The sequence below is a fragment of the Corvus cornix genome, chromosome 2 (assembly GCF_000738735.6).
Source record: "Corvus cornix cornix isolate S_Up_H32 chromosome 2, ASM73873v5, whole genome shotgun sequence".
Lineage (NCBI taxonomy): Eukaryota > Metazoa > Chordata > Aves > Passeriformes > Corvidae > Corvus > Corvus cornix.
In genome coordinates, this window is record NC_046333.1 from 32,412,842 (window position 1) to 32,435,240 (window position 22,399).

Below are 22,399 nucleotides of genomic sequence, written 5' to 3' on the forward strand. Positions count from 1 at the left end.
TTGGTGTTTTCCTTGGTTTGTTTTGTTTTTTTCCAGAGAATTCCTAGGTATTTTGTGAAACTCCCTGGGTGCTATGGGACTTTTCCTTTCCACCACTCCATTGCTAAATATTTTTACAGACTTAATTCCTTTTAACTTATCTGAATTCTATTTCATATAATCCTTGTTTTCCTATTCAAAGCTGTGTTGTCATGTCATCTGCACTGAAATACTCCTGTTGTCAAAGACAAAAACAACTGCAATATCAAATAATTTTTTCTTCCTTCTGCTGAGAGTTTCTCTCCAGTGGAAAATGTAGGAAACATCTAAAAAATTTTTATGCAAGGTGAGTGGGGGTTTTTTTTGTGCTCTAGCATGTCTGGAAGAGAAGACCAGGAGTAAGATACTCAATATGCCTGATCTGGTGCAAATGCTGTCTTGCATTAGGGGAATAATCTTTCAGACACCTCTTGGGAGCTGTTCAGCTTGATCTCTTGGGTGGTTTGTATCATTCCTGTGAGGGAAGTTTGGATGGAAAAAAAAGATGTTGCTTATAGATATCTGTGTGTATTCATCTTCACCCTTCTTCTACTCCCAAAACTGAAAATTTGGCTAGAAATAGATATTCCCTTGGAAGAAATCAATTGGAACACAAGAAACCTCCCACAAAAATTTCCAGTGAAACTTGAACAGGTTTGTAGTAAACCTAGCTTTGCCACTGTGACTAGAAGAGTGCCTGAAGTTGTCTGCCTCTGAGCCTTACTCTGGCCTTAGATTTCTGTTGGGTTTATTTCACTTGTCCTGGCAGTAATTCAGGGTGCACGGGATATTTGTTTTTCCAAATAACATACCCAACATACCCAAGTAGATGGCCCATGTAAAAGGAGGAGGAAGAAAAGAGAGGGTATGGTTTCTAATCTGGGCCAGTATCTTCTCTGCCACCCTGGCCTGAGTGGTGGGCCCTATCAGGGGAACACCTTCCAAAGAGACACCCTGCATTAGTGCTGGCTGCCAACCTGAGAAAATGGTGCTGGCCAGCTCTGCCTGGTGCTCCCCCTGTTCCTCTGGTCCCTGCCAACAGGGCTGTTAAGACCAGGAAAAGCCATTGGGTGGGTGACAAGTGCCAAAGAATTTGCTGAATGTGTTGGGCTTGATAGCAGCTGCCCCTTGCCAATTGCATTCCTCTGCTGCAGGATGGATGACAGAATACATCCCAGACCTTCCTCCCAGCAGGAGATAAGCTCTGGAGCCCTCCACAGAGTGGAGCTGCGTGTGTCCTTTTCCCCACATGGTGTGAAATTGGTTTTTCTGGCCTAGTGGCTGTAGGCAGCTGGTAGAATTTTTCTTTTTATTTTTCATTATTGAAGAAATTTCGATAAGTTTGCATTTAGGCTTGGTTACCTGGTAGGTAGCAGAGACTTCTGGGGTTTAACTGGGTCTGGCTCCATCACTGAGGTATGGAACAGAAAACTGGGTTGTGGCAAATGGAAAGGAGGGCATTAAGGCACACAGTTCCACAAAAGGTGCAGTGCAGTTTTCCCCCACCCCAGATGGCTGCGTGGCACTGGGCCATGGTAGGTGCAAGCCCAGGAGGGGAAAGACGATGCTCAAGAATGTGCCGTTACCTATTTCCTCAGGTTTTCCCTCCTTGGCAGAGCTGCATGAGGACCGCAGACTTGGCAGGCGTAATGCAGAGCTGTCTTCCCCTGCAGCTCTCCAGGAACCTTCCCTGGCACTTTGCCCAGCTCTGGGCTCCAGGTGCTGTGGTGGGGAGAAGAGCTCTCCCAAAGAAACTTTGGGTGTATCTGTGCACTCCTGTGGAGTGCAATGCAAAGGTCCCCAAGTGACCCTTTACCACACTGGGAGATGAAAATAATTCATCCTCCTCTTACAAGCCCTGATTAGTCAGGCACGGCATTGCACCTGCAGAAACATCATTGCTTCCAGGACTGGAATGAAAGTCCCTGCACTATGTGGAGCCTCCAAATAGGTGGACACCTCTGCCTTGTGCTGCAGAGACTCTCTGACTATGCACAAATTGGGCAGGCTTGAGACCCAAAGTAAAGGCAGAGCAAGATCCTGCTGTTGTAACAACAGATTCTCGAGTTTCACAGAGATTTTGGGCATTTTGAAATTTTTTTTTGAAAACATCCCTAAACGTCTGCATGGAATAAGTTTCCAAAATAAAACAAGAAGGAACTTGAAAATCTTCCTCAGCTGCTGTTGTGCTTCCTTATGCAAAACCCATTTAAGCCCAAATCCCAAAAGAGAAACGGTACATGGAGTCTCATGGTATAGTCTTTGTGTATGACTACCTCAGCCCCAAAAATAGTTCTTAAAATCATTGGACATCAGGAAATAAACTGTTCAGAGATGTTTAATTGTCACAGGTTTCATGGCAGTAAATATCTGGTTAGAGGATAGACAACCTATTCATGCCCCAGCTGAGGAAAATGGAGAAGTCAACCCATCATAATAAACACCAGAGTTTTCAAAAGTGCACACATCCCTGGCATTAAGAACCATTTCAGTCAATACTTTCTGTATATTAAACACCAAAAAAATTAACTGCAAGATGCAAACTTTCAAAAGTCAGTTCTCTTTTGTCCTAGTGTTTGCAATGGCTACAATTTCTGAAGGCACTGGCTCCCAGAAAACCCCATGCACTTTGATCCATCAGTAATGTCTATGAATTTCCATCTCCTTTTTGGAATCTGTAATGAATGAGGCTGTGTCTTTGCATTGAAAAAGGACAAGAAGGTCCCTCTTCCATTACGTTGCCTTTTCTTGTCCCTCCTGGGTGAAATGTAAGCCCCTGATTAAGAGCGCTCTTCAGTCACAGTGCATTTGCCTAAAATCCCTTCCGAAAATGACGCCTTTCATTCAGTATTGTTATTGAGTTTCTTCTATGATATATAAAGTATTTTCCATCCTTCTGCTCAGGCAACAGGGAGAAATTAACAGTTGGTGGAAGTTGTTTATTGTCAATGCTGTTTTCTGTGGCTTGGGACAGGGGAAGGAGCCAACAACACCAAAGATCTCAGAGGTAATGCTATGGGAAGACAGTACAAGCTCTCACTTTTCTTGACCTTTCTCACTTTCTTTCCCCATTTCTTCTCCAGCTGCACTATCTAGCACATCTAACCTCTCCCTCTTCCATCAGTATTGCTTCTGGCTCTTGCCTTGCTTTTGAAAGTTCTTTGGGGACCTCTATTTCGCCCTGTGTATCTGTTGTGCTCTAATGTTGAATTGCTAACGCTCCCATGCACTGCCACAGATGCAGGGAGACCTCACATGTTTCAGAACAGGACCGTACTCCCACCACACTTCTAACCAGAAGAGACAGGTGAGTTAGGTACTTTTAAATCTCATTTGCCAAGATTTTTCTTTCCCCATTGAGGATCCAGCCCAGAATTGATTTTTGAAGGAATTACACTGTTTTATGAAGCTGTCTTTTGTGGGTATCTGTGGACCATGATGGTGGACAAAAAGGGTTTTCTTGATTTATCACCCTTCTGCATCACACAAGTAGAAATGTCTGTGATTTTTTTTGTCATATATATCTTTTTATAGAGGTCCATGTGTTGATCACATGTTGAATATAATTTAGACGTTTGGATCTTTGCAGTCTGGAAGAAAAAGGCCAACACTTAGCTGGAAAAGCCAGGCACTTGGGAAGCAGGAATGGAAAGGCTTATAGGGAGGGGAGAGGAGGTAACTGAGGCAAGAGGGAGCCCTTGGAGAGTGGTCCTCAAACCGCACCGTGTATTTGTCTTTGATGCTGGCAGAGCTGTACAGGCTCTACAGGAAGCTCTGCACTGCTGGAGGACTGCTTTCAGCTGAGACACTGGACCCAGGTCCTATTTTTCCTGGCTCTGGTGACTGTCCAGGAGGAAGTGAGAGATCCTATGACACTTTTTGGAAGAGAAGGACCTGATCCCAGTGCTGTGGATAAAGTTTCCTGTCTGGCAATAAAATACGTTCAGCTCTGCGGATGGTATTAACAGGTGCCAACATCAGGCTCTGCAAGCTGTTTGTTAAAGCTGCAATAGTCCTCAGCTGGTCTAAGTCAGGAGAGCTACTTAGATGGTGTCACTACAGGAATTTTTCCCTCTTCCTTTGCTTGGAAATTATTTCTTTCCTTTTTGGTTCTAAGGTAAATTTGGCAGAATAGAAAAAAATTAATTATATCATTGAAACCTGCTTTTTTACGAGTCATGATATGAATCTAGTTTGGTGCAAAATAAAGGTTATATACAAGCAGTTGAACATAGGCTGTCTAGTGACATACATTTCTAGAAAGGTAATGTAGAACACCTAGAGCTAAGAAAGTTTCTGGTGCACAAAGAAAAAAAATCTTCCAGACTGACAGAAATAAATACTTTGAGAATCCAGTTACCAATGGCCATCCTTGAAAGAGGTATCGTGATAAAGGGGCGGGAAGGGGGGTCTGTGTCTGGGCAAGTTTATTTGTTGATTAGCATTTAAAGCATTTTGATACCTCAGGTGAAGGTCAGCCCATTGTTGTGTTTTTCCTTTTTGCAATTAGCTATAGGCGTTTTGTATGGAGCACAAAACATGAATAGCATCTCTTGAAATTAATACTGAGGTGGGTGGAAAGGAAGAACAAGAGAAACAAGCAGAAACTTATTTAACAGGCTGGTTGCTGAACGGTAGCAACGTGGCTTGACTCAAAGCATTACTGCTTTTAGCACATGATTTATTGCTAATGCCCCTTCCCATGACTGGCCTTCAGCCTTTGATGTCAGTCAGCTCTGAATTAATTACTTCATAATGCAAAGTGAAAGTGCAGCAGGTTTGGTTTATTCCCAGTTGCTTCCTGAAGTTGTTATGTTAACTTGCCTCGTCAGTGTTTGCTCACTCTCTTACCCTCCCGCAAAGCACCTTCTCATTTGTAAATCCAAAAAGCTGGCAGGGGTGTGTGCACCCGTTGTGTTGCCTTGTAATAAATGCAGCCTTTTAGCCAGGGCAAGCGAGACTGATGTAGGAATGCAGGAGATCATATCTTGGGGGGAAAATCAATATTAAGATGTACAACTGCTCCCATGGTATTGAAAGAATTAGTTGATCTACATGCCAAATGACAGCCCCCTTGATAACAGGGATTATGTGTCCTGTCTTTCCAGGCTGTGCTCCGTTGGGGCTGCTCTCTGGGTCCCTCAGGCAGACACAATCTAATTAGTACAACAAAGACCAGGTCGATTTAAAAAAAAGAAAGGCGGGGCGAGGGGGGGGGGAGATGTCAGCGAGAAGCAGTCTCTGGAAAAAGTTGCAGAGGAGGAGCGGAAAATTGGGAATACAAGTTAACCGTCAGTTTGGCTCCACAGATGCTGGAAATTCAGACCCATCGGAGTATTACCAGACAAACCCCGAATTAGCAAGCGCTTACTGCCTTCAAAAGCACTCATTTAATCATGCCCTCGGAAAGGAGGGAGCTTAGAAAACGAGGCAGTGTTGGGCTGAGCGGAAAGGTGGCGGCTTGGACCCACAGCTGCTTATCCACTGCAGACTCACAGACACCTGCTGCAAAAGCAGCTTGTGAAAAAAATGCTTAATTACAGAAAAACCCAACAACCCAGGAACAAACAAAGAATCTAACACTTTTCCCCTTTACTAAATTATGCTTATGTGTAGACGGTTTTTTGCTTTTTGGCTAAGGCTTGGGCAATTAATCTGTACTGCCCATGCTAAACACGAGGTGAATCATTTTCCAGACGACAAGGTGAGGTTTAAAGTGGCCTCTCTGAGTGGAGAACTGGTCTCCATCTGCCACAGTCACACCAAGGCAGATGCACCCCACTGCCAACTGTGCACAGACAAGTGATTCTGAGACTCTGTAAGTTTCAGAGTTGTTTTAAACTTAGTGAGTAAGTGTCAGCAATCCACTCTGAACCCAGTATGCAGCCACCTTAGTTGGAATAAGTGCTGGGTTTTCCCTCCTGGGTGCAACTGTGATACTGGCTTTTTCAGGCGCTGTATCTGTTCTATTAGTGCATCCTATCAGCCCCTCAGCACAAAGATTCCCTGGCAGCTTTTGGTGAGAACCAACTGGATGGATGTGGAGTGAGTATGTCCTCAGTGGGTGTGAATTGACCTGGATTCAGAATAAATCCCCTCCTAAATGGTGATGGCATAGAAGAGAGATACTCATGCCTGACACTGGGCTTGCACACGACATTTTTTTGGTAACTTTTTGACAACAGGTGTTAGTACCTTAATATTTTCAGTCTTGGTTTGCTTTTAGACACACAGAGAGAGTCTTGATCTCTTCATAGAGTTCATGCAAGACAGACACCACAGCCCTGGCCTTTTGCAGTTCATTCAGAATCTTGTCTTACGGGTGGATCCTTGATTTATCCTGTCTTTTATGACCGTGCTCCTGAAGTTTAATTTAATTCATTACCAACTCACCTGAAGTGCTTTGGTGGTTTGATCTAGGATTTTGACGCAGTTCTCCCTCCAAGGCAAATATTGCAATTGCTCAGCCATGCAAATGGGTGCAGGCATCTTCAGGCTGTATAATCTGATATACTTAGGGGACTGGATGGCTGCAGGAAGGCTTGCTCACATCTGGAAGTTGCTTTTTTCCTAAGGATCATGAGCACAAGGAGTTCAGGCATTCTTGCACAGCTCCCCACTGACCCTTGAGTTCATGTCATCAGACCCAATCTTGTTGTCTTGGCAAATACTCACACAAATAACAGCACTCTAACAATGGGATCTTTCTTTTCTTAGCCTCCTTCTCCCTCTGCTCTTGTCCCTTGCTGCCTCCCTCTCCTACACTGGAGATAGAAAATTTGGAGGCAGCGAGGATGAGATCATTGCTTTGCAAGGAGTGACAAGAAAACTGGCTGCATGATTTGGGGCTCTGCATAGCCTTTTCCCAGGGAGCAGATCTGATATTATTTCCCTATCCACAACTGCACAGAGACATCAGCACTTTGGAGACGGTGCTTGCCAGCTGCTTGGGGTAAGACTGTAGATAAGGCCCAGAGATGAGGAGCCATCAGAACACAAATGTCTAGCACAGACTTTGCATTCCTGGCTTTGCTGTATTTACTTACTTAAATCACCCAAGCTTATAAACCATAGTTAGCAAGGCATAGAGTCATTACCCATTCCAGGGAAAGGAGCAGCCTGAGTCATGTGGGGGATGCTGTGTGGGTCCACATTGCACTTTGCTTGAGCTAAGAATATATAAGATACATGAATTTATAAACAGCTTTTAGACTTGCACTACTCTTTAGTAAAAAGTTATACTGAAGCACTGGAACTGGGGGCTCCAGATTCCTATGGATTCCTGCATCAGTGCTGCTTCAAAGCCTCACTTCAGGCTTTGAAGCCTTGCTCCACACATACATTTGCTAGGATGTTCCCCTTCCAACACAGTACTTTTGTATTCACCTGGACCATCGGATAAAAGCCCACATCACCATACCTGAGCTCTTGCCAGCTGGCAGGCTGACCGGGTTGCATGCTCATGGATGGCAGAGCAGCTCCAAAACAGCCAGGTGTCTCTTGTATTCATGTTATAGCTCATCCTTTAGCAGAGGTGCTGAGTATGTGCCCCCCTTGTTCCTCCAGTCACAGTTCTCACCAGAACTGCAGGAATTTCCTGCACTGACCGTCTGGACTCAGACATGTTTTTGCAAGTGTGTGCTCTTTGTTTTCACAGAAATAGAATAAAAAACAAACGAGAAGAAGGAAATTCAATAAAAATTACATTTGGTAGACCCAGAAAAAAAATCGATTTTTTTAAAGAAAGACTACCATTTAAAAGCCCAGATGCAGACATTCCTTACTATCCCACTCCCACTGAAAGTTAGAATTGAAATCACCTAGGACTCAGTTCCTCATGTGTGTGTAGTTTGTTTTCCTTTATTAAAATCAACAACAAGAAGTCTGTCAGGGATTTTCTCAAACATCTTGTACAATAATCTACACCAACTTTTTCACGATACACTTTCTAGTACTCTGCTAACGTTTTGGTTTCTAAGACATTGGAAGGTCTTGGGACCACTTTTTGTTTGATATTTTGCCTGTCATGGACAACACCTGCTTAGCTGGAAATTCAGTGTACTCTTGCCAAATAACAAGAACTCATGCTTTGTTATGGGGTGCTATGGCATTTATATCTCTTGGAGAGGCACCATCTTTTGCATAATCATCAGAGCAAAATGTGGGCTGCTACATATTCTAGTAAGCACTTGTATCAGCTGAGGGCAAAACATTTCACTTCACCCATTTCTCTTTCTATAAAATCTTGCACTTTGATGTGTGATGCTTTTTTCTGAAAGATTTTGCATCAACACACTGTAAGCTGCTTCTTTGCATGTTGCAAGTTTAATTCCTTGCTCTGGCAGACTGTAATTGTTGATACAAGCTGTAGTAAATTACCATGTTATTTAACAATTACTTACAATGCATTCCCTGATCATTTGGTGCCTTGGGATATTGTGCCTAATTTCAGGTTTAACAAAAACATATTGTGGTCATTATGTCATTATGCTATGAGAGTATAAAGAGCAAAATAGAGCAAATCAGATAAAGTTGAGTGAGACTTAGCTGTCTGCATGGGAATGTTAGGAACAGTGTCTCTCACCCTTGCAGGCCACAAAGATAATTTCATGACTACTAAGTAGCAGTTGGTTTAAAAAAAATCTATTAGGCAGTGTCTCCACTCTCAGGGGAAATGTCTATCAGCAAAACTGATTAGAGATAAGGGTAAGCAGATGTCAAAACAGAAGACCACCAAAGAACTGAGGTCCTGAAGGGAATGGGGAGAGATCCAGCAAGTATTAAATGTAGGGTGGATTGCTGTGCCATGACTGGGGGGCAATCCTGCCCTCCTTTCACCTCCAGGGAGAGTTTTGCTGGAAAAATATTGCATTCTTTATGCTATATGGGAGAAGTCTGAGTTTCACAATCATTTTTCTGGGTGAATTTGTATGTGTGCATGTGGTTTGTTGTTTTGGCTTTTTTTCTTCCCGCAAATTGCTTTTTTAACCTTATGAGTGAATGAAAATTAGAAATGTTAGGGAGAACAAAGAACTGTGAGAGGATGTTCTGCAGAATTTCTTGCTTTTTCTGTATCCATGGAGGAGCCAAATTTAAATGATCTCTTTCTGTAGAAAGTACTTCTCCATAATACTTAGTTTTGTCACAGTTTTCACCTGAATTAACTCTCCAGTTATGGGGCTACATAAGGTTTAAAGAAAAGCCAGTAAAAAAGGTCTTATTGAAACTTCCATTGTGGGAGCAGATATGTGAATTTCAGTTGTTACTGAAAAAAAGGTGTAAGAAAATGTAGGCTTTTAGGAAGGAATTAATGAGAACATATCATTTTATAGGTCAAAAATAACTTTATATGTCAAATTATTTTCATGCATTGACATGAAATTTTTGATAGTATTTCACATCCACCCTACTTGTCCTTAACTTCATACATGTAAAATGTCAGGATTTGTGCTGGCCTTGCTTCCCTTGTCCTTCTCTGCCAGCCAGAGAGGACACAAATCACTGCTCTGCACTCTTTTTTCAGAGATATGCCCACATGCATTGAATGGGGCTTCAGGCAACCTTTGCTAGGTAATGGAAAAAACATTTCTACATCATGCATGTAAAAAACATTTCTACCATGCAAGGCCTGTGGGAGAGTTTTTCATAGAATCACAGAATGGTTTGGGTTGGAAGGGACCTTGCAGATCACTTAGATCCAACCCCCGCTACCATGGGCAGGGACACCTTCTTCTAGACCAGGTGGCTCAGAGCCCCATCCAACCCGGCCTTTTACCACTCAGCTTTGCTTCTCCATCAAAGAGATGAGACTTTTATGTCAGCCTTCTCATTTCTAAGGCACTCAGGAATGCTCCTCTCAGTGAAGCTCTCAGCAAGACAGGCCCCCAGCCAAAAGCTGTCATTGCTTAGGGCTGGGTCCAGTCTTATTTGTATATATTTGAACATACTGAGCTTTTTATTTTCCTGTTATTAGAGCAGCTCATTTTCTGCTTGGGTCTCCCAGCTACCTGTGGGGTATTGTACTTGACACTTCCAAGGCCTCCAGCATGGGCGAGGCAGGCAGTGTCAGGGCTGGAGGAGAGCCTGTCAGATGCCAGGCTGCCCTTGATGCAGACACTGAACTGACTGCATGCTCTTGCTGAGATGGGACAAACTCTGTGCGTGCACAGGATCTGCTGGGATGCAAGCAGGGAGAAGGATGCATGTGGGGAAAACTGGAAGCAGGGGAGCCCTAGATTAAGAAGATGCTACATGATAAGCTAGTTGTGGGACTGATACTTCAGGGAGATTTGCCCCTGTACCATTTGTAAATGACTTGTAGCTGCATCATTGTCCCCAGGCAGGAGGGGTTTTGCAGACTTGGCCTCCGTGCCTGGTTCCCTCCACTCCTCTTTGCGCCCAGCACTGAAGCAGGACTTTGTTATCTGATATGTGGGATGTTGGAGGAACTGGGACTTGTCTGGCAGTCCTGCTCCCCTCCCATGTGAACCTCTGCCTGCTTCCCATTAGCCGCTGCCTGCAGTGGGTGTGTTATCCTTACCCACCTGGCCTGGTACATGTCTGCCATCCTGTTCCTTCTGAAGAACACCAGGAAGATGAGCAACAGGCTGGGTAAGTCCCCACCAGCAGAGGTAACCATATATATGCAGCCTTTTCCCTTTAGCCTTATCATGAAAGGAGCTGGGAAAAGTTAGGCAAATCCCAGGTAGATGATCTGTGCACTTTGACAGCAGCTTCGAACCTTCCACAGGACTATCTGCCTTCTTTTGCTGAAAGAAAGGCTAAATATTATTTATCCTGAAGCACTTTTTTTCTCCTCTGCCAGTGCTTGCAACAAGTCAGGGCGAATTACAGAGGCTGCCCTTCCCAGGTCATTCTGTACCTCACTTCTGCAGTATCCATGCCTGCATGGCACTTGTTTGATGTCTCAGGTATTTTTTGAACTGCTAACTTGGGTTTGTTCGACTTCTTGTTGTCTAAGATCTGGACCTGGGTTTCAGCATGCCTCTACCAGCCAGACTCCTCCTACCTTCCCATCTCCATGCTTCCAGAGCCATGCTGCCACAAGGGGAGATGTAACCTGTCTCCACAACCACTAGTAAGAAACTGGTTTTCAGAACACAAGTTATCCCTATCCCTCTGTGTCTGATACATAGGTGGGGAGAAGCTGTCCCATCCCCAAGTTGGTTCTTGGGTATTTCTGGCCCTTTGGAGGAAAAATGCCAACAAAAATAGTAGGGAAAAAATGTGCAAGCTAGAATTGGTTTTTTCATTTGTTGGTATTTTTCTACACAAAAATTCAGAGTTTCATCCCTGCTGCTGTTAGTACTAAAAGAGAAACTGATGAAAGCCAAAGTAGATTTGCTTCATCGGATACCATAACACATCATTCAAAAGGTGAGTTGCAAACAGTGGTTCTAATCTTATAACATTAACCTCTGCCACTCCTCCCCCCAAAATCCCAGCCACCTGGAAAAAAAAATCTGTCTTCTTGTCAAATAAGTGATTTTTTTAATTCATTGATATATCCGGCAGTGAAATGGATTTCCTTTTTTACAAGGTATGACAATTTTTGCTATGAAATATTTCCATTGCAGGAGAGTTTGATTGATTTGAGAAGGGTCCTAGGTAGCAACAGGCTGGTCAAGAATAAAGTTGCCTGAACATTTATGTAGAATGCTGTTTCTAAGTGGGCTAATGCTGTTCCTAATAAGATTGTGTAATGTTTGTAAAACAAGTGCAATATTATATCACTTTTATATCCCTCAATTTGGCAAATACTCATGTTTTCCACTCTTCCTTCTGGGAGGAGTCGTCTATATGACCTGAAAAACTTTTGTCTTTCTTAATGACTCAAGTTGAAAGCAAACAGTACTGGTGTGTGCCAAATATTGATCTGATCCTGGAAGAGGCCGGCCAGCTGTGGGCTGCTCTCAGTGGAAGCTGTACATGGTTCAAACTGCCCTTTGATCAGGCATCATCGCTTCCTGTCTTATTTGTGAGCCAAAAATCAGAGATCTGCCCTCTGTGGGGAAAGTTGAACTGTGCCACTCTGCTCCTCTTTCCTGTGCTTTGTCCTGAACTCTTCCCTATGTACCTGGTCCTTCAGCAATTGCTGGATAACGAATCGGTTGCTTATTCTGACTTTTTTGTACAAGTGGAGAAAAATGCATTACTGAAGTGAGTGTCTCTGACAGATGCTGTACAGGATGCTTCACCCAGAGATATGACCTCTGTGCTGAGTTGTGAGGTATCCTTTCTTTTGAGCAATGCCCACTCTGGTGGAGCGCAGGCTCGGTGCAGCAGGATTGCTGGACAAGTCACCACAAAGACATGGCCTCAAAGACTCTCGGTGGAGAGTGCTGCTCACTTAGAAACATGAGAGGGTTTTCTTCTGTCTAGTGCTAGCACTAGGGAGCCAGGCATTCTCTCTCTGGTTTTGTCTAGAATGAATTGCTATGGCTTCTCCATCACCTGTGCAGTTGCCATAGTATTTTCAACTTGTCTCTAGAGGCAAGTCCCATGCAGAGCTGTTGCAGATCTTCAAGTCCAGTCCAAAATGTGGAATGGCAGTGGCATTTCTTGAGACACCCCATCATGTGTCCATGACACCCACATCAGTTTCCCCATTTTGCCAAGGGAGACAGACCCACTGTGAGCAGGATTGATGCCTGGTCCCCAAACCAAACTCCCCTTCCCTGCCTGCTTGGCCTGGCTCAACAGGGCCTGGGAGACCCCAAACCAACCACCTCGTGGTGCCACTGGGACTCATCACCTCTGTGTTTTGGATGAACAGCCCTGTGTGCATGTAGCTCATGAGCGATGGGTGTGGTCATGTGGGCACAGCTGCGATGGCTCTGCCTCAGGCTCCTTGCTGCCATGACCACAGGCTGGGACCAGCACCAGTATGGAATCACTGTTCTTAATTAGAGCTATTTTAGTGGAGACTGCATCTTCCATGGGAGAAATTATCAGGATTTGGGAAATGCCAGACAGAATCAACTGGAAAAACATGAATCTTTTTGTTGGCATTCCCACACCACGATTTTAATGTTTAAGTTTTTTCCCCTCACTCACAAAAAAAGACCGTTGATGCACAAAAAGCACAGCTTTAGCCCAAAATGGTCTGTTCTCTGTTGCAGTGGCTAAGTCCACTTTACACCCCCCAAGCTGCCCTAAAAGCGGTCTCTCTCTACAACACTGTGCTAGAAAGTTCTCCCTTTGTCTAGATTCTGCTGGTCACTGGCTCTCTCCCCCTCCCATCCCTTTTCCCATTGGCCCCTGTTATGTCACTCAACGTTGCCTCTGCCCCCTAGCCCTCAGACTATTGCTTTTGGATGCTCTGCCCGCCTTTGGGAGCTCTCGGGACAAACCCGGCGCAGGCGTTCGGTTTTGGGTTCTTCATGCCTCTGTTCCCTTCGGGCTGTTGCCATTAAACGCCTCGGAATTGCAGGCAGAGAGCCCCTCTCACCTCTCTGTCTCCGGTTCGTGCACAGCCTGTGGGTGTGAGCGGCTGCTCGCGACCACCTGCGAAGCTGAAATCGTGAGCACGCGTGGGTGCTACGAGAGCGCTGCCTGAGCGTGTCCACGAGGGACCCTGTGGGATAAACGTGGCATCGATCCGCCGAAGCCCTCTTTCCATAGTTCGGGATTCGCTGTTATTTTTAAGAGAAACTGGCTTTCCTCCAAGCTCATACGCCAGAGGCTGAATGAGCTAAATTTAAATACCAAAGCATTTCAAATGGATATTTTACATTAACAGCAATCTCATTTATTTTAGTCTAGTGTTTTCACATAGTTTTTCAAAGTTAAGCTAAACCCACTGTATAAGAATGAGTGTTTCATTAATTTTTATAAGAGTTATAAGAAGCATATGTTTTAAAGCTTCCTTTTGTAACATAGCGAAGTATACTGTAGACATATTTATTTACATAATGGCTGCATTAGAAGAAATTTTCATATGGAAAAATGCAGCCAGACCAAGTAATGGTTACCACAAAGTTAAAAAAAAAATAATGATATGGGGTGGCAAGAAGCAGAAATAATTAAAAAGTGAAAGGAGTGGATGTGATGTTTTTTTTTTGAGTACTCAAAGTGAGCACATTTCCACCCCTATCACAAAGCCAATGGAAGCACAGCATTCTACAGGAAACTTTCATGAGAAATCACAAAAAAATGTTCTGTGAAAGAATTGAAATATTTCACCTAGAAAACCAGGTCTTCATCTTAAAAAGGTGAGAAATGTTGGTTTTAACTTTATTATTCTGGTCTATTTGCTGTTCTTTTGTGTTCAGTTTTGGTTCAGGTTTCATTTTGTTACATGTAGCATGCACTGTGTATATAACATATGTAAATCAAGTGCTTTACTATGATATAGCAATAAATGAAAAGCACACAAATGTAAATGTTTTTACAATAGCAAAACAAGAATTGACACAAAATAATCAAACCTCTTTTGATGAGAAAATTTGTGATATATCTTGGGTGGTGGCAAAAAAATGATTTTCCTGTAAGGAAAAAAGCCCCGCCAGCATCTTATCAGCTCAAAGTTACCACAAAAATTATTGAAAAGGGTTACAGCCAATAAACTACATCAGCACATCATCTTACTAGAATCAAGTCAGCAGCTACTATAACCTCCTTTTGTTTAAGGAAAAGTTTGAAAGGAGCCTCAAAATGTAATTTGTTTTTATAGGCTTTCAGAGCTTAGTAACTGTAAGCCTGACCTTAACAGGAATTTGAATTACCAGTTAAAATAATTTATAGAAGATGCACTAAAGAGGTTTTATATATATAAAAGACATATGTTTTCTTCTCTGCCTTGACTGAAGAGCTGTTGTTTTTGTAGGCATGTGTACTTACCTTTTGTGGATAGTTTCATAATCTAAGCTTTTCAGCAAGAGGGTAGGTTTTTACATCAGGTATATATTTTGAGGAAAGCAGAAGTGTTTCACTTTATCTGAATACTAGAAGAATATCACCAAGATTTTGCTTTCAAAAAGCCTCTAGGATTGGAACTATTGTGTCCAAGACCAATTGGTCCTAATGTAGAACTGGAACCTGTTGTAAGCCATTAAACTGGAGCTAAACCCCAAATAATCTGGTGAGTACATCAGGAAAGCGGCAAAATTGACATTGCCCCACTGTTCCAGGGATTTGTTTCAATGTTGGGTAACAACTCTCTTGACTTCTCCCTGCAGAAAGTTGTGTAATGTCCTGCTCAGTGAAGGCATGCATTCCTGGAAGAGCGGAGGTCCTGAGAATGTCAAAAGCTCTTGAAAACAGGTCCAGTTTCCACTTTGCCAGACGCTATGCCAAAGACTGCTCTGAGAGCTAATTTTGGATAATGAGCAATCAGCAAGGGCAGAACATCCTGTAAGTATCTACAGCTGAACACTCTTAAACAAGATTGGGATCACCCAGAGCTTTTCTCCTGGGTGTTAATATGATGATTAAAGTTTACAAGAGGCCCATGGTTTTATTTTTGTCTTGTCCCATCCAATGGCAGCTAGGCAGGAAATCTGCTTTAATGCATCGATGTTTTTGGTCACCTATGTGCAGAATGCCTGACATGCTTGTGTAGAATAACTGCTATATAAATTTAGTCATGGTTGCTGTATAAATGGTGTTAGGCAAAAGTGTAGCAGGATACTTGAAAATGTAATTTGGATAAATATCCTTTTACTGGAACATCTGCTTTAGTCTGCCAGAGTGTCTTGAAGTACAAATCTTGTGTTGTATGTAAAATAGATACACTTACAGATGTTTGAAACATGCAAATGTGTGCTCTGTCACTGTAAGAAATACCTCCTCTGAGCTGGCAATGTCTGCTGACAGCACTGTATACTAGCAGATCCTGTTGTCTATTGTTATGCACGCTTTTCCCCACAAAAGTCAACATGAGACCTCCTACTTGCATGTTTTTGTATAAATTTCTTTGTGAGTGTACAGAGAACTGCCAACATTTGGAGGGCGGCCTACTCAATCAAATATGTAGGGTTGTTTCTTCCGCTTTGTGCTTCTGTTCTTTCTCACCTTTGTATTTAAAAGACTGTCTTGAACAGATAGGATCTTAAGTGAGTCTTATCAAGGTCAGAGCTTGTTGCTCTGGCATAGATTTGAATACGAAACTTTGTAGATATCTGATTCCCAAACATCTTTGGAAGCCATGTTTACCACCAATAGCTTTCCTGTAATTGTGGTCAAATTTCTGCTTTCTTTGTTTCATTTCCATTTTTAGAAAATTCATCCAATTTAGTTAAATCAGAAGCTGATTTAATTTAATTTAATCTACATTTAATAGGGTTCTGCGAACAATTTTCTTTGTTTTTTGGATTATGGTTTTTGACTATTGAGTACAAAGCTGAGAACAACTTAAGTTTCATGAGGATGAATTTATATATTTCCATTTTTCTCTCTTAAAAATGCTTCAGACTTATTTTTTAAGAAATTAGTCACTTTTTTTCCTTTTTTCTTTTCTTTTTCAGCCAGAAGAAAATGAAATCTCATGCCAATGGTAGTTTTTATCTCAGAGTAGTTAGAATGGTCACTGTCACCAAAAGAAATGCAGGCATGCAGAGCAGTTGCCCCAGCTGCAGGGCTAGGACATGCTTAGGGAAAGTTTTCTCTAGTTGGGTCCCTTGACCATGTTCCATGGTGTACAAAGCACCTGAATTTTTTTGGAACTGGCATTCACCTACATGTGGAATAGTTTGCCAGAGGTGTTTTTTGGTACCTCTCTCATTCACACTGTAACTCTTTCATACAGAGTGGAAAGCAACTTTAGAAACTACTGAAACATGATCTCCTACGTTGACCTATAATTTGGCAGTTTGAATTTAAACCTGTTAAATGTGCTCAAGTAACTTGATAGGTACCAACGGGCACTTTCTTTAAGACCCCTCTGGGACCTGAGGGGATAAATTCTTTGCCCACATTGCCTGGTTATAGGCAGGTGGGGGATGGCCAGCTCTGACTCATTTGTTCACCTGTAGGTGTGTATGTGCTGTTTGATATGTTCCCAGGGCACCACATCTGGGTTTCATTTGCTGGTCATTTGGCCTGGGTGTCCCATACCTTTATATAATGTCTGCCAGCCTTGTGCCAATGTCCCAGTGATCATGGGACATGTCTGTTGGTTGCCTATACAGGGGCAATTGAGTTGAGCTACATCTGTCTCCTGAGTCTTGAAGAAAACTATCTTTAATGTTGACAATTAGGGCTCGATTAGCTCTTTTTCTTTCTCACCCTACTTAATCTTGAGCAATGCAACTAAAAAATAGTTGTCTAAATTATTTTTACTAGCATGTATGCATGCATAATATAAGCAAAGGGATGACGCTACATCTTTGTGGGAAGGTTTCTGTGGGCAGAATTGCAAATAAGTAAGAAAACAGCATATTGGAAAGTATTTGTTATGCCATTTTCCCAATTAGGTTTAGAGTTGTAAATATGAAGGTCTTCTGTATTAACTGCTGAAATTCTTTGTGTAAACATAGATGGGTGTGGGGAAGAAAAAAACACAATCAAGAGACTTATCTTGGTAAACAGTTTCAATAGGTGTTCTAGAAGAACTGCTGAGACAGGCTTCATGCTCAGATCTGGGTTGAATCACCAGGATGTGAATATATTCACTTGGGTGGGTGATACACTTGGGCCTGCCGTTAAGCTCTGAGAGAACAGAAACAAAAGGAGAAGAAAGTTATTTGTTTATCACAGAAAAAGAAGCAAACATTTATGGGATGTCAGCTCAAATGCTGAACTTGCTTGATGATTGGATAGTAAGACTTCAGGGCAGGGACTGAGTTCCTCCAATTTTGTGCCTGCAGTGCCACTTGGTTCTCAAGTGATCTTAGTTTTATAGGCTATGTCCACTTCAAGAATATTGCAGAGTGAGATTTTTATTTGAGTTTTTTCTTTTGCTGCTCACACTGAAGATGAAACTATGATGAGAGTCTGGTTTCCAGAATGGATTTACTTTTGATAAACTTCTGGTATCCATAAGCAGGATCTTGTCCACTGTGTTCAGTGTGGAGAAGGTCAACTCTCCACGTGGTACCCCTCTCTACATTTTCCTCAGTGGTGAGTCAGCTTAAGGGTTGACTCATACATACATGGCAGGAAAGAATGAAAAAGACAGAGACCACTTTCCAGTGGTACCCAGTGACAGGACCAGAGGCGATGGGCATCCATTGAAACACAGGAGGCTCTGTCTGAACATCAGGAAACATTTTGGTCATCAGGTCAGTGAAGGTGACCAAGGACTGGCATGAATTGACCAGGGAGGTGGTAGAGTCTCCATCCTTGAAGACAGTCAAAATACAGCCGGATACAATCCTGGACAACGTGCTCTAGGTGACCCTGCTTCAGCTGCAGGGGCAGACCTGAGTGGTTCTGATTTTGAAATAGCTCAATTATCACAGATTCTGGATATATTAATCTCAAAAGTTCAGAAACATGCAGAAATCTCCTGCAATTCTTGAAGGTTCATTGCACCTTCTAAACCTGAGAGTGTGTTTGCTTTGCTGTGAAACACTTATTTAGCCCTTTTCTATGAACACACTTGTGGTTTGCAACTCTGAATCATGAAGAATGTTCATATGTTTTTGGGTCCTTGTACAATAGCCACAAACACCGATAGTTATTAATGGTCTAGAATGGCATATAGTAAAAACATGAAAAGTGAACCCAGAGGGAAATCAACCATTAACTTCAGAAGCAGAAAAGCTTTTGAAGTTGGAAATTTGCTAGCTGTGGAAGCTTCATCAGCTCCTTTTTATTTACAGTTTGGTCTCCAAATGTGATGCTGGTAAAAGGACAGAACAGCTGGAAGAGAGTGATTTTCTTGCCAGGTCCATGGACCTCTGATTACAAACACATGACTGCATGACATACAAAAGTGACAGGGTTAGCAAGCATGTTATGCTGAAGGTATATCACCATTTGTAGAGTTCTGAGAGATGAAAACACAAATAATGAGCACTACAGCAAAATTTAAAAAGCCAGTCTTTGTAGCTTTTATTTGCACAGAAGAAAATAGCACATCACATTCTTCCTTGGTTTCCTAAATTTTTCTAATAGTGCAGATTAAAATAGATGGTGCATGGGAGTCTGTGTGTATATGCACACAGTGGGTGTGTAGACAAATACAGATACATGTGCATATGATATAGATGTGTGTGCATATGAACGTTCATATACCTGCACGTATTTCTATGTTACCAGTACATGCAGAAGGCTAGTCACACTCTCAAAGCAGTGCACAGGACTTGGCCCAAACTGTCCTGCATGTGTGAAAGAAATAGTTTATGATATATCAAAGAAATAAAGAAAAAAAGGCAAGCAGCCCATTAAGTGAAATCCCAGCAACTGTGGCAGGATTCATGCACTTCATTGCTAGGTAACCTGCATTGCTTTTCAGAATGTTCAGAGTTAATATTCATTAGCTAGCCATAATTTTTTAAATATATAAAGTCAAACCCCATACAATTTAGACTACATTATTTTCCTACATACCTTTCAAAAAGCAAGCAAATAATAACAATAAAATAATAACTTGTTCTGTGACACAGTGAGAAATATCGTGTTAGTGGTTTGTGTTGCATCAAGGTGTGCACTAAAGTACACAGTGTCTCCTGTCCAGCTCCCACACTGCCATACCAGCAAAAACCACACAGAAGTGTGTGGTTATAAAGACTGCACTGCAATATTTTTGCAACTGCTCTGCTGGACAGAATGATATGTATTTTTCAGTAATTTTATATGTCTGAAAGAATAACAGCCACTACAAATTTGCACACACTCCATTAATTATACATTTTGGATTTTGAAGGCAGATAAGTTACTGCTTGATTTTCACGCCAAATATTTTGCCATTCAGATACATTTCTCCCAAACATCATTATGTCATTTTCACTTTTATGTTACAGATTGATATTTGTAAATTCAACGGTATAGGAGTTAGATTTGGTGTTGAATTAGCCTAAAACTAAATTGGAATCACCTGTGCCCAAAGTTATTTCCAAAAACATAACACAGTTAATAAAGCTATTTTAATGAATTGGTGCTTAATTAAACAGTAATTTTAACAACAGCATGAAGTCCCTTTTTAGATGCTGTTTGGTTGAAGAACAAATGGTATCAGAGAAGTTGCCTCTTCAGAGTATAAATAAATGTAGCAAAAGCAGAGGCCAATGGCAAAGAAAAAGGTCATCAGGAGTCTGTGAAATCAGATGTGGAAAATCCTACTTTTATCTCCCCCTGTTGTTAGTCACTGCTCTCCATCTTTCTACCTTCCCTGCACATTCAGCAAGTGCCAGATCAACATTATCCAAAGGATTTTTCCACTTACATCTATTCTAGCCGACAGGGATGACGACAGCCCGTTATCTGTTGCTGCAGATCCAAGGAGCCTCAGTCAGGCATCCTGCGGCGCTTGGGTTGATACGAAATGTAGAGACAGTCTCTTGGTCTGCCTCAGCGCAGCTGCAGCCTAAATACATGTCACGTATCTCACTCCCCAGGCAGCTGCAGAAAATGGATCATGCCAGTGCTCGCACACCCAGCACCCACCATTGGCACCGATAGCGCCCTCAGCAGTGGGGTGCAATGGAGCACCTGCCCCAACAGACATTGATTTCTCAGTCCTAAATCAGCACTGCTGGTACTCTGCTGCTGGTGTTACCTTTTAGCTAATATTTGAGTTAAACTACCAAATAAGTTTAGGCTGATTTACCAAATCAGTAGGCTGATTTTAGCATCAGTGGTACCTGGGAAGAATCGAGGTAAAATTATCCGTACCATTTGTTACATCTGATCCTAGATGCATGTTGCTAATGGATACATGTATTTCCTTACTGGTATCCATACTGGTATTTCAAGGAAAATAACCATAACCACAAGATCTGCTGTTTGTTTGAGGGTTTTTCAGTTCTGGTGGTGCTTTCTGAGTTATTCCCATTTTTGAGTTTGTGGTTTATATTGCCACATCCTCAAAAAATATATACAATAAGCAAAACACCCTCCCCTTGGAAGCCATTTATTTTCCTTCCATATGCACATCCCCATGCTTACTTATGCTTATATTTAACATAGATAGAGTAGGTAGGGAGATAGACGTGAGGAAGAATGTTGTGTTTTAAAGTCATTGGAGACAGCAAAGTTATGCTGCCTCTCTTTAGTAATAACAAAACAGTGCTTATAACTCTTATCGAGCAGTCTGCGCAACGTCTACATCCTTTCACTAATTTCAACAAACCGTCCCAAGGAGTGGGAAGATTAGCTGTGGGGTTGTTTATTCTTGGTGGAGTTATGGACATGTTCTCCATGAGTGAGAGAGAGAAGGAAAATAAGATCTTGTTTGTATCTATCTGATCTGTTCTGAGTTCTTGCAGTGGGAGAGAACAATGCCAAGAGATTTAGGATGCAAGCAGATGTGGTGCTCTTCCTGATGGTGTTTTCATATTAGGGGACTTCACAGCCCTTTGTTCCCTGCAGCCAGAGAAATGGTGGGATGAGGAATGTTATGGCAACTGAACAACCACTTCTTTAAACATCCCACAAAACCCCACAGTGTCCTGTATTACGTGTGTGACAGTTAGTGCCTGTAGTAAATGCATGGACATTAATTGCATGATAGGCATTAATAGAAGAAAACCTGTTAGGATTCTTTTTTTTTTTTTTTTTTGCTTTTAGGCTCAAAAATTTACAATTTCCTGTCTTTCAGAAATACTGATTTAGTCTTCAGAGCCTGAATGCTCATTGTGGAGTTTTCATCATGGCAGGAATAAAGGATATTGTACACAAGCATCAGGATAGTAGTTGATCTCTGTATCTTTTGTTTGATATGTGAACTGAGAAAACAGAATGAAAAAATTTTCAGGATTAGCTTTAACTTAAATTAAATGGAGATAATGTTCTTTGTGGGTTCTAATTTTCTCTCTCTCTGCTTTTATGTGTGTGTGGGTATGTGCACACATGCACAAACACAGGTTCTTTAGGTGATCTTTGCATGATTTTGGGGGGCATTATTTTATAATTGAAAGAGTGACTTGGAAACAAAATTTTGTTTTAAATTGAAACAATTTTTTAAAAAAACCCCTTAAAATTATTTTTGTAAAATATGTAATTCAGAAAATTTTTCAGCTATTTGGATCCATTTTTTTCTGATCTTATTAGCTAAATTCCACAGGGTTTTATGGATAATTTTGGTTAATGTATGATTGCAAGTTTCAGTAACTCCATTTGTGTGAAAACTTTACTAAGACCCACCATGGGTAAGGATGATAAGGATGATAGGGAATTAACATCTGTCTTTTCCATGACAGATCTATAGACTAGTCAGTGAAGGATAACTGAATTCAGCTTTCAGGTCACAGGGGAG

The 22,399-nt window shown here is 41.9% G+C and overlaps 1 long non-coding RNA gene across 3 annotated transcripts in view; it reads left to right on the plus strand.

The window, feature by feature from the left end:
* Positions 1 to 22,399, plus strand: part of LOC109144455 — a 58,744-nt gene that overhangs the window by 22,876 nt on the left and 13,469 nt on the right. For 2 of the 3 annotated variants that reach the window (XR_002045245.3, XR_002045246.3), the window contains exon 1: positions 13,302 to 15,393. This is a non-coding gene — a long non-coding RNA (uncharacterized LOC109144455). Of the gene's footprint in view, positions 1 to 13,301; positions 15,394 to 22,399 lie in introns of those variants that run through there. The other variant, XR_005601577.1, reaches the window with a different exon arrangement.